Raw genomic sequence first — 13227 nt, forward strand, 5'->3', positions numbered from 1 at the left:
TAGTGGCCGCATTCTAACAACCACCGCCGGTCTAATTTGTCAACTACTTAACCGATCGCCAATTGGGCACCATGTGGGGGCTCTTCATTGGATCTCCGTACGTTGATGTCATCTGCCACTTTTCACAACCGGATTGGTCTATACCACCATGTCACTGTGTTGATGTCATGCTACCACGTGTTGCTTTGTAATTGGTTTGTACTGCCACATCACCCTGTTGACATCATAGTGACATCATCCTTCCATGTGTCATCTTGTGATTGGTCTATGTTTCCATGTCATCTTACTCACATCGTCATCCATATGTCCGATGTCAGCATTTGTGCGACTGACATCATCATCATTAGCATGCTGACATCAACATGCTAATTGTCCCTGCATGCAAAAATTTTAGTTATTTCTGAAAAACTTCAACGGGCCATAACTTCTTCATACGATGTCAGTTTGAGGTGTTGTTTATTCCGTTGGATTCAGAACAACAAGTTCATTGAATTGAGACTAATTTCAATGCTTTTTGAAGATTTTAAAAATTTGACGTTTTAAGATCCTCCTACATCATTCTTCCCAACTAATGAGCTTTTGGGCCACCAAAATATTTATCAGTCAATTGACAAGTGAGGGAATTTTTCCCTCACTTTATCATTTTCAATCCAACAAACCTTAGTTGGATGCATTCCCTTGAAACCAATACAAAGGTATTCCAGGTCTCCCCGTTGTGAGGTCCTCGTTCTCCTGTCAAGAATGATATCCTCAAGTAGCTTGTCCAAGTATTCTAGTGTAAAGTAGTCCACTGTAAGAACCTCTTCGGTACCCATAATTAAAGGAAGCTCATAAATTTTGTTTGAATTATATTAAATTTTCATGCCAAAATTTAAATTAGACTCAATAAAACTTAATTTTTATAATTTTAACCAATTTTTAAAATAATCAATATCATTCAATTAAAAAAAAATCAAAATACATATAAATAACACTCCCAAAAAATCAAATCTCATAAAACTCAATTGAAAACAAAGCTAAAACACACAATCTTTACAACCATACAATCGAATCTCTCTGAAAATGTGTACTTTTCCGTTATTATATTTTTTTAATATAATTTAGAACAATAAATAAATATAATTTACAAATACAATTTCATATTCAAAATGCAGAATTTAATGAACCCAAAAAAAAAATTTGAACTGGCACTTCATAATAAAATACCAATAATTTGGCAAAAAGACTTTTAACCAACCGTACTACCCACCAAGACTAAAACTTAGAGCAAAATCCACCTCATGAAAGTAAAGATCCACCTCAAAAGATAAATAGACTTAACTGTGTGCGATTACCAAGTCCGAAGGCTATTCCCGTCCTTATCGAGGGGGATGCCAACTATCTATCCTTTCTACCATTTGTTACACGTAGGGCTGAGCATATTCACAACCAATCATTTATTTTTTATTTTTTTTGAATTTATAATATATATTTTTATTTTTTTTGAATTTATAAAAATTTTCCATTTTATTTTGGAAAATTACACACTTTACTGTGAAAAGAATTTTGTCCACAAGTTAATTATCAAAATTTTGACCATTTTACAAAGATTAAAATATCATATTAAAAATAATTGACCACAACTTAATTGATAAAAAACTTATTTTACACGATTCAAATCACTAAAATATTACTCACTTTCCATCAATAGATTTTTTATTTATATTTATCTCACATTAAAATGATTTATAATAAAATAACATCTTTTCATCTTAAAAAATAATATAATCCTAGGAATCGAACGAAACTTTACCTTCCCAAAAAAACAAATCCACCCGGGCTCCAGAAAAGTAACTGACGACGGAAATTGAGTTGGTCCACACATTGACCCACTCCCATCACCTACTTATTGACCTACAAAATTCTGCCATTGCCTACTCAGAGGAGCTAATGGTGAGAATTATGCTAATGGTGAGGAACAACAGAACGAACCCAACACGGGGGAAAGCCGACTTGCCAATGAAATGGATGCTGCTGATGGCATTGGCATTGGGATGTCTCATAATTTGCTCTCTGTTGCTATCTTTTCAAAGTGTCTGGATCGGTATGGAGGCCGAACAGCTCCAATCGGATCCGGAAAAGCCCGATCGTCTGCTGCAACAGAATTCAGAACTTCAAGAATATGACGATGATGCCAAATTTGTCAGTACTGGAGAAGCTACATCAATGGAGAAAATAACGCGGTCAGCAACGTACAGGCTGCTGCTGAATGGGCTGGGCCAAGCACAGGAGCAGCCTCTGTCGTTCATGATAGTTACAGGGGAAAGATCTTCTCCCTGCAAAACACCTCTTTGTTCCAATATCATGATGAAGAGTTACAAAAACAAAGTGGATTACTGCAATCTGCACGGTTGCAAGGTTTGGTATGCACTGGAGGTGTGGGAAAAAGGATTCACTGGCACATGGGTTAGGTATCCTCTTCTTCTCCGGCTTATGAAAGCCAATCCTTCTGTTACGTGGTTCATGTGGATGGACTCAGATGCCATTTTTACAGATCTCAATTTTTCCATCCCTTTGACACGTACAATGGGTGGAACAAGAATTTGGTTGTCTCCGGCTTCTGGGAAAAGGTATGATACTCATACAGATACTCTCTCAATTATCATTTGGCATCCCACAATTGTATTGAATTAGGCTTTTTCCAAATTGTCCAGCGCCTTCAAAATCGTGATCAGCACAGAAGCTTGCTGTTGGTTGCATTGTCTTAACGGATCGCTGGATAACACAGTTAGCCTTTCTTGATACAATTAAACAAATCTGATTGCTTCCAAATAGTTAGAGATTTATGATTTACAGCGTAGTGTGGGTGGGGAAATTCTCATCTTAGAATGTTAGGTGCATAGATTTCCCGTTCTTTAAGGAGCCTGCGGATTGTCATTCAACTGATTTAGGGTGCATAGATTGGTTGTTATTCTTTCAGGAGCCCAGAAATTCTCATTGGACTAGTTTACCCCTCTTGGTGATTAACCAATCAGGGATTAACACGAATCTAATCTGATGCAGGTTAAAGTAGGGTTGATTTATCTTTATGTTTATCATATTTTCTGTTTAAATTCCTTAATATTTGGGAAATTTTAATGAAAATGTTGACTTTACTCATATATTAAATATTTTTGAATTTACAACCAAAATAATTATTTATAAAAAAAATAGAAAATAAAGTTAAAAAGTGTGGGAAACTTTGCAATACTTTCCCATGGTAAATTGGGCAAATTAATAATTTTGATTATGAGGTCTCTGAATAACAACAACTATACTTTTATAAATCAAATTCTAGACAACTAAAATTTTATGTCAAACTCTAGACCACTTAAAATAACCCTTAAAATTATTAACATTTTTATTATATATAAATGAAAATATTATATATTATATATATATATATATATTATTTGGAAATTTTAATTTTAATTTTATATAAAAAAATAAAACTTTACCTTTTATATAATATTTAATAAAAAATAAAAAATGAATTAAAAAAACTTTGACAATTTTTTACCTTTATTAATGTGTTCACTCTTTGTGATTGATAACAATTTTAAAGTACTGAATTAAAAGTTAAGATGCTTAATAAGATATTTAGCAATAAGATTTTGTTTGTTAGTCTGTTGACTATACTTTGATGGCACTATTAGAGTATCCTATCTTTCATGTTACTACTTTTACAAAATAAAATATTTCATTAATATATATATATATATATATATATATATATATATAAATTAAATGTATTTATGTTTATTTGGTATTTTAATTATTAAGTAGAAAGTTGAATATTTATATTTATAAATAAAAATATATATTCTATACAAAGAATTTTTTTTTAAATGTGAATTTTATTTAAGTTTTCAATTTAAAAATTTATTTGTTTAATATAGTATAACATTTATATAATTTTTTTTATATATAATAAATTTAAATTAACATAAAACAATATATATTTACATGTATCTTGATACTAATTTTTTATTATTTACAAAATCTTGTGGTGACCATGAAAGAAGCCTCCACAAATGAATTTTGATATAATTATTACAGAAAAATTCCTCAGAATCAAAACATACTTACCTTAAATTAACAAATTAAAATTTTCCTTTTAAAATATTTATTATAACTCTTCAAATTTGAAACATAACTCTTTTTTATACTCGATGTATTTGTCTTTCTGCACAAGGTGCCTACATCTGAATTTTGCTTGATGTCTTGGATCGTGGCTTCTCTTGCCACCCTTTTGTATCTTATGATGGTTTTTATATTTTCTCAATATAATCTATGATTCTTTTTCTCTGAAAAAAACTCTTTTTTATACTCCCTCCATTTAAAGTCAAAATTGAACTGATTCAATTTTTTTATTATTGATTTGAAAAAAAACGAGTAAGATAATGCAATGAGGTATTTCCAGCATATAATACCTAACATGGAACTCTATCATCTTGTAGGTTTACACAAAGGAGCCGGATTAGATGGAGTTTTCCTGATCCGCAATTGCGAATGGTCCTACACATTTCTTCAAAACTAGAGCACGCTGGGGGCGCCGAAAAACATTGTGAAGGCCAAGGAGGCCATGAATTCGGTCATAAAAAGTAGACCGCAGGATTGGGATCCTGACGACCAGAGTGCATTGGTATACCTTCTGAATCAGAACAGAAAAGAATCGGAGGTGAAGACTTTCCTGGAGGCGGGTTACAGCTTGCATGCGTACTGGGATTACATTGTAGATAAATACGAGGACATAATGAAAGGAAAAGAAAAGCGGCCATTCGTCACTCATTTTTGTGGATGTAACTTCTGTGGTGGACTAGCTATCACTGACCGATGCTCTCAGGGCTTCGAGAGAGCGTTCAATTTTGTAGATAACCAATTGCTTGCGCTTGTGGGACTCAGGCATTCCAAACTCTCCACTTCTTCGCTTCAACCCATCTCATTGTTACCTGAGTGATGAGTGGGTATTTGCCCATTTTGTACAACTCTTATTCTTCAAGATAACATTCCTATTCAGTTCATTTTTAAGAAAATAGTATGATTACAGAGCCTATTATAGTTTCCAAATAACAGTGGAAGGAAAAAATAAAAAGGGAGAGATTTATTTTGGGAAAAGGTTCTCGTTTCATGACATCGATTTGTATTTTATATAATTTAATTTTACAAAATTAATATTTTTTAATTAAATTTTAAATAATTATAAAAAATAATTTATAAACTATTTATTTATTATATTTTTTAAATTTAAATTTAAACTGGTTTACTTATATAAATTAAATAGTTGGTAAATATAGATAGATATCAAAACACTAAAAATTATAAAAACTAACTAAATTGTAACTTTATCTCAAATTATTATTATTATTAATTACAAAAAGAAATTTAAACGTATATACATTTGAGAAAACATGGGACAAGACTCTTATCCATGGTGATTTACCCCACTTTAACATGGAGATTCTTACTGTAAATAGGCCCTATTACAATACCATGGGCCAATAACATGGCTTATCAATACTACATGTCCAAAAAACCATAACTTATTCCATTCAACACTTGTTCATATGGCATTTTTTTAATTAATTAATTAATTAAAAAAAAAAGCCACTTTGGAGATAAATCTCATCCTTTTATTTGTGTACACTATTAATAATATTCTAGAATATTCTATGGAAATTAAATGCATACCATCACTATGGAATTAATAGCTATACACCTCAGGTCATGGCACGACCATACCCACACGAGCTAGAGTATGCAAAGTCTAACAAGGAATTTAATTCATAAGATTTCAAGGGATATGGCATTTTGGGAACTCAACTTGCGAGTAGATGAAACTCAAGGAAATTCAAGGGGTCTTTTGAGACCAAAAGCACCAGCCCAAGGCCGCTCTTCACAAAGACAATATTGATCCAACACCAATAATAGAGGAGGGATAACATCGTAGCCATATCATGTTATTATGATATGTGAGTCCCAGTAGTACCGTGAGCCCTTTAACCATTGATAAGTCTAAACTTTGTGCTTGGTTGGGTTTACTTGGTTTGTTTTTAGTTCTGTGGCACTATGCCCGCTTAGGTCCCATGCTAAAGTGATCAGGAGCTCAGGACCAAGTGTCGTAAAATGGTCAAAAATGAAAGTGCTTAGAACTGATTGGAACCTGAATGACTGGATAGAGCTCGTCTTCCTGATTCCGGCGCCACAAACAGTTCGAAAAATGGTCGCCGTATGAGGAAGTTATGGCAAAAAGAAGAATTTGTCCATAACATTAGAAATTTGAATTTTTAAAAAAAATTAAAAAAAGAATATTCCATGGAATATTCCAGGGAATATTCCTTGGAATATTCCAGGGAATATTCCTTTTTGGCAGCCAATCAGAATCTGCCATGTGGCAGGCCCGGAGGTCGCCACGTGGCCCCCAGATGACGTCAGCAAACCTTTTTGGGCGGGGTTTGAACTCGCGACCTATGGTTTGCCACTACAGCACCTTACCGTTGCACGAATGCCAACACATGTGAAAGGTGGGCAGCACGAAGGGGTTTTAAGGTGACTTTCTGTTGGGGGCGGAAAACAAAGGGGGCCAGCCCCTAAGGGCCAGCCCCGCCTTCCATATGACCACGACCCAGAACCACGGGCTTAAGCCCCAACCGCCAACCCAAACGGTCAGCACGAAATCCGAGGCCAGCATTTAATATAACTGCAGTTAAGTTGGCGGGATTCCTTGCGGACCGCCAAATTTGGCGGACCCGCCATAATTGGCGGACTTATCTGGACCTCCACTACAGTTAGCTGGAGTTTTTCTAAGGACAGACTGGAGAAACATTAAATGGGCATAACTTTGGCTAGGAAAGTCGGTTTTGGACGAATTTTTTTTTTTTTTTTTTTTTTGCGTATTTTGGACCTTCTGAAGCCATTGGCATAGGTTTCACAGACATCTGAGGTCATTTGCAGGTGTTTTAGCTTCGTGGAAGTTCCAGGAGCCACTAGGGCCAAATCAGTTTGGGAGCCGCATTGGGAATTGTGCAGCCATTGAATGTGGAACGAAGGTCATTCCTGAAGGTTTTCAGCATTCTGAATCCATTTCTACAGCTCGTTTTGTCTTCTGAGGCATTCTTCTCACTGTTTAGCTTTAGGGAAGCTTTCAGGGCCACCAGGGCCATTTCAGGGATTGAGCTGTTTGGGGGCTCTGTTCATCCGTTTTTGGTGATTCAAAAGCCTATGTCTGCTATTTTCGACCTTCTGAGTCTAATGGCAGAGGTTTCAGAACCAATTGAGGTCATCTTCACCTTGAAATTCTCCATTCAAGTGTAAAAGGCCACCAGGGCCAATTGGGGAAAGCACTGTATAAGGTACAAAATTCACTGTTTAGTGTTTGGGAAAGAGCATGTTTGGCTAATTCCTATCTTCTGATTCTGTATTTACAGTCAGATCTCTCCTTTGAGACACCCATATTCTTTTAATAGCCTTTGTAGCAATTTTAATACAAGAGGACAAGCCTAGTTGGAGAGGCTTGGTCCAGCAGATGTAGCCCAGGAGGGGGTGAACTACTTTATCATTTTGATGTCTTTATTTGATGAAGATGATATGCTAAACAAAACTGATATAAAGTATTAAACAGCAAATAAATATAACTTGCATACACACATAATCACCTGTTCAGCTACAGAAAGTTACTTGTCTCATTCCGCAAGACCTTAAACTTCAAGTATGTGTATGTCAAAGACTTCTAAGTGTTTACTTTGTTATTTCTTTAGGCGGAGCCTGTAGAGGGCCAGGTAGCCTCTGGAACTCATCCTCTTTTTAGAGGTGACATGTCCGGTGAATGCCCCTACAGTCTATCTCTGTATAAGAAATAAGAAGTTTATACATTTTTAGAGGTCATTTGGAGTGTCTAGCTCACAGTTGAAATTATTGAGAATGGATACCTTGCACCCTTAAACAAGTACGCTCCATTTTTAGATCAGAATGGTATCAGAGCACTAGGTTGCTTGACTGACATCACTAGCTTGATTGTGTAGCTTGAAAGCTGTCTTAAGCAGTGTTGGAGATTGACTGCCTTATTATTGTGCAAAGTACTTGTTGTTTGAGTTTGTTGAAGCTCTTTGGTTCATTTTTATAAGGACAACTTCCATAAGTGAGTTCTCAAAATCATCCTCCTTCACAAGATTCTTTGATGAAGGCTTGAAGCAAGAATTTTTCATCATGATGAATATGGTGAGAGAAATGTATGAGGATGAAAGAAAGAGCTCTAGACTTCAAGAGCAGTTGAATTCCATGAGGGAAGAGAAGCAATTTCTTTCTAACCAATTGCAGGAAATGGAAGGCCAACTTCATATTGCAAACATGAAGCTGGAAAGGATGCATGAGTTGGAGACACAACTCCTTGTTGACAAAGAAGCCTTAGCCAAGTATCAGCTTGAAGAAGAGGTAAAAAATTCTAGTTTGTCTTCAAATTCTGATAAGAATGTTTATGTTGGTTCTTTTGAGAAACATACCAGAGGCATAGGGTCCAAGTTGATGTCCAAAATGGGATATGAAGGAAAAGGATTGGGCAAACATGCACAGGGTATAGTTGAGCCAATAATGGTTGAGGTAAGGCCTAAGAATTTGGGTCTTGGCTATGGACAATCTTGTGGAGAAAGTTCCAAAGCAGCCATGAAGGCAATTGAACAGTTCCTAGAAGGAGTTTCATTTCAGGTTCTCTATCTCAAGGTTGTAAAGATTGTATTCTTGAGGAATGCAATAGTTTGAAACAGACCTTGCAGGAAGAAGGTGTGCATAAGCATGCACTTGAACAAGGAAGTGGTGAAAGCTCTAAAGCCATTGCAAGGATTCATGGTGTTCCAAAAGGAGCTTCTTCTTCATTTGATTCCTCTCCTCATGAAGGTAATGAAGGTGAAAGGGAAAGGTATAAATCTAATTTCAATCATATTTCCTTTGGTCATGTAAAACATGGAAAATTTCCACACAAGCATTGGAAAAGAATTACATGTTCTTTTTGTGGTTTGTTTAACCATAGTGTTTCTAGATGTTGGAAAAGAATGGCAACATGCAGGAAACTTTTGAAGGAAAGGAGGCAAGAAGCCAAAGTTCCATTGAACAATGCAAATCATGCTGTCAAGAAGATGAAAATGTGTTGCACTTATTGCCATAAGCATGAACATACTGTTGAAAGGTGTTGGACTCTGAATCCAACAATGCTTCCACGAAAATTGAAGAAATTGGAGAAAGAGTATGGCAAGAATGGGAAGGAAGTTTCCATCATTGAGATGTGTCAGGATGATACACATGTTGATATTGATGTGCAGTTAAAGGAAGCGCCTTTGAAATGGATTTGTAAGAAATGGTTAGAATTCTTATCCAATTAAAGTTGCATGTCTTTTGATTGAATGCATTTCTTTGTTAAGGGAATGCAAGTTGCAGGATGGAAAGCTGAGTATGAGACTCACTCTGTTGCAGTGAAAGTTATATTCATTTAAGCTTTGAAAGTACATGTACATGTGATCGAGGATCTTGTACTTATGATTGTACTTAAGAGAAAGTTGAAGGATAAACTGCATGCATGAGAATGATATGCATGAGCACAAGGATCATGATGATTTCCTTGTATTTTAAACATGTATGTGTGATTAACTTAAAGGGTTGATTACTTTGTTTTTAACCATGCATGTAATTTAATATTGACTTGGAAAAAGTTAATTTGATCTCCAAGATTGTAAAGAGGAGAAATGATGAGGTGTTTCATCTTTGTAAAAGCCTTCTCATTTGGGAGGCAGCTCTTCTTCTAGAGCGGAGGTGCCATGAATGGGCATCATGACAACTGGCAAGCCCACATGTTTAGAGAAAGATTTCAGCTCATATATCAGCAAGTTTCATTGCTGGTTTCTGCAAACTTTCAATTTGTCTGGCGAACAAGCTTGGTCGGGATTCGACAAGAGTTTGGCTTATGCAGCGAAAAGTTGCCATGACGACAGTTGATAAGGCAGAACATTTTGGCATCAGTATGCTCTTTTGGCTGAATGGAAGAGGATATTTCTATTCCTCAAGTGCTGTACAGTTCAGTTCAAAGATTCAGTGATCTTTTGGGGACGAAAAGCCTTCTCATTTGGGAGGTGTGATCAGGAGCTCAGGACCAAGTGTCGTAAAATGGTCAAAAATGAAAGTGCTTAGAACTGATTGAAACTTGAATGACCGGATAGAGCTCGTCTTCCTGATTCCGGCGCCGCAAACGGTTCGAAAAATGGTCGCCGTATGAGGAAGTTATGGCAAAAAGAAGAATTTGTCCATAACATTAGAAATTTGAATTTTTTAAAAAAATTAAAAAAAGAATATTCCATGGAATATTCCTTGAAATATTCCACGGAATAAGTCGCCACGTGGCAGGCCCGGAGGCCGCCACGTGGCCCCCAGATGACGTCAGCAAACCTTTTTGGGCGCATTTTAAAAGTTTTGGCGTTGGCCGGGTTTGAACCCGCGACCTATGCTTTGCCACTACAACGCCTTACCGTTGCACCAATGCCAACACATGTGAAAGGTGGGCAGCACGAACTGGTTTTAAGGTGACTTTCTGTTGGGGGCGGAAAACAAAGGGGGCCAGCCCCTAAGGGCTAGCCCCGCCTTCCATATGACCACGACCCAGAACCACGGGCTTAAGCCCCAACCGCCAGCCCAAACGGTCAGCACGAAATCCGAGGCCAGCATTTAATATAACTGCAGTTAAGTTGGCAGGATTCTTTGCGGACCGCTAAATTTGGCGGACCCACCATAATTGGCGGACTTATCTGGACCTCCACTACAGTTAGCTGGAGTTTTTCTAGGGACAGACTGGAGAAACATTAAATGGCCATAACTTTGGCTAGGAAAGTCGGTTTTGGACGAATTTTTTATTTTATTTTGGGTATTTTGGATCTTTTAAAGCCATTGGCATAGGTTTCAGAGCCATCTGAGGTCATTTGTAGGTGTTTTAGCTTCGTGGAAGTTCCAGGAGCCACTAGGGCCAAATCAGTTTGGGAGATGCATTGGGAATTGTGCAGCCATTGAATGTGGAACGAAGGTCATTCCTGAAGGTTTTCAGCATTCTGAATCCATTTCTACAGCTCGTTTTTCCTTCTGAGGCATTCTTCTCACTATTTAGCTTCAGGGAAGCTTTCAGGGCCACCAGGGCCATTTCAGGGATTGAGCTGTTTGGGGGCTCCGTTCATCCGTTTTTGGTGATTCAAAAGCCTATGTCTACTATTTTCGACCTTCTGAGTCTAATGGCAGAGATTTCAGAACCAATTGAGGTCATATTCACCTCGAAATTCTCCATTCAAGTGTAAAAGGCCACCAGGGCCAATTGGGGAAAGTACTATATAAGGTACAAAATTCATTGTTTAGTGTTTGGGAAAGAGCATGTTTGGCTAATTCCTATCTTCTGATTCTGTATTTACAGTCATATCTGTCCTTTGAGACACCCATATTCTTGTATTAGCCTTTGTAGCAATTTTAATACAAGAGGACAAGCCTAGTTGGAGAGGCTTGGTCCAGCAGATGTAGCCCAGGAGGGGGTGAACTGCTTTATCATTTTGATGTCTTTATTTGCTGAAGATGATATGCTAAACAAAACTGATATAAAGTATTAAACAGCAAATAAATATAACTTGCATACACACATAATCACCTGTTCAGCTACAGAAAGTTACTTGTCTCATTCCGCAAGACCTTAAACTTCAAGTATGTGTATGTCAAAGACTTCTAAGTGTTTACTTTGTTATTTCTTTAGGCAGAGCCTGTAGAGGGCCAGGTAGCCTCTAGAACTCATCCTCTTTTTAGAGGTGACATGTCCGGTGAATGCCCCTACAGTCTATCTCTGTATAAGAAATAAGAAGTTTATACATTTTTAGAGGTCATTTGGAGTGTCTAGCTCACAGTTGAAATTATTGAGAATGGATACCTTGCACCCTTAAACAAGTACGTTCCATTTTTAGATCATAGAGGGTGGGGTCGGAGCTCACTCACTTAATTCCATCTCTAGAGATGGGTATACCCAGAACCGCCTAACCATGGGGATTGTTAACAATACCGTCTCCTACCCAACCTGGGAGGATGATACCCTATGTCGTGTTTTCGAAGATCAGTTAAATTCCGGGTCTATAACTTATAATGTTATGTTAACTGATGGAAAATTGGATCCGACTGGGTCTAATAATATGTTGTCCACTTGGCAGGGAGAATGTAAAAATTTTCATGTTCTGATATCTCAAATGACTAAAGGGGGGAACGAGGGGGTCTAATTAATGACCAAGAAGAAAAAGAGGAATGTTTCCTTTGTTTATGGTTAAATAGAAGCTTTTACTATTTACATGCTCTTGTAGCCTATGTGGGTGCATCAAATAAGCTAAGGGGTTTTAAAGGTCTCTACAGGCGACACCCAAACCATCTTTGTGCAGGTGTCAATACAAGAAACTCAAGGACTTCTGTTTCTCAAAGATTTTGTACCATTTTGTGTGATATGGCTTGTGCGACTTCTTGTTGTTGCAGTATTCCTCCGACTGGTAGAGGACAAGGCTGAGGCCACGACCGTGGGGGTGGCAGAGCATGCACTCCAACCTCTAATGGAAATGAGTCTCAATCGTAGTCTAGCTTGGCAGTTGCCCGATCTTACAAAATATCAACTCATCCAAGGGCTTTTCAAACCAAGGAGGAAATGGAAACATATAACATTACTCATGGAAACATAAGCGACTAGGAGTTGGTAGAGGAACTGGGAAATTCAGTCCCAGATTTAGGCTACACCCATGGTCATTGTTCATAGTGTCAACAATTGTTGTTTACATATTGGATAGTGAAAATCCTCATAGCAAAGAATATGATGACGAGGAATGAGGGTAGCTTAGGTGCCAAAGAAGAGATTCAAGAAATACATGGGGAATTTCAACTTTTCCAATATGAGATCCGGCAATAGAATGCGTGTTTGACCCACATCGAAAAGAATATCCCCTGCTTGCCTTAGACTGAGCTTCCAGGTTCCAGTGCTAAGGACCCAACTCCTGTAGAGTCTTCTGATGACTAGTCTATTTGTGATAATTATGATGTTTTGGGTGTCCAGGTTCAATAGTATATTGATTTATAGAAATGATTTTTGATATAAATGGTATAGTTTATTAGTCAAAGGAGGGGAAATGACTCTCAAGCTATAATTTCATGGATGGACAATTTCAAACTATT

At 37.1% G+C, this 13227-nt stretch overlaps 1 non-coding gene and 1 pseudogene across 1 annotated transcript; one reads left to right on the plus strand and one right to left on the minus strand.

The window, feature by feature from the left end:
* Positions 1–1280: 1280 nt before the first annotated feature.
* On the minus strand, positions 1281–1400 carry LOC149175797 (U6atac minor spliceosomal RNA). Its single transcript, XR_016258974.1, has one exon. It is a non-coding gene; the product is annotated as a U6atac minor spliceosomal RNA (small nuclear RNA).
* Positions 1401–1929: 529 nt separating this feature from the next.
* On the plus strand, positions 1930–4978 carry LOC149175798 (putative glycosyltransferase 2; annotated as a pseudogene).
* The last annotated feature ends 8249 nt before the right edge of the window (positions 4979–13227 follow it).

The sequence above is a fragment of the Pinus tabuliformis genome, chromosome 4_1 (assembly GCF_031772625.1).
Source record: "Pinus tabuliformis cultivar Carrire ecotype Pingquan chromosome 4_1, CPIR1, whole genome shotgun sequence".
Lineage (NCBI taxonomy): Eukaryota > Viridiplantae > Streptophyta > Pinopsida > Pinales > Pinaceae > Pinus > Pinus tabuliformis.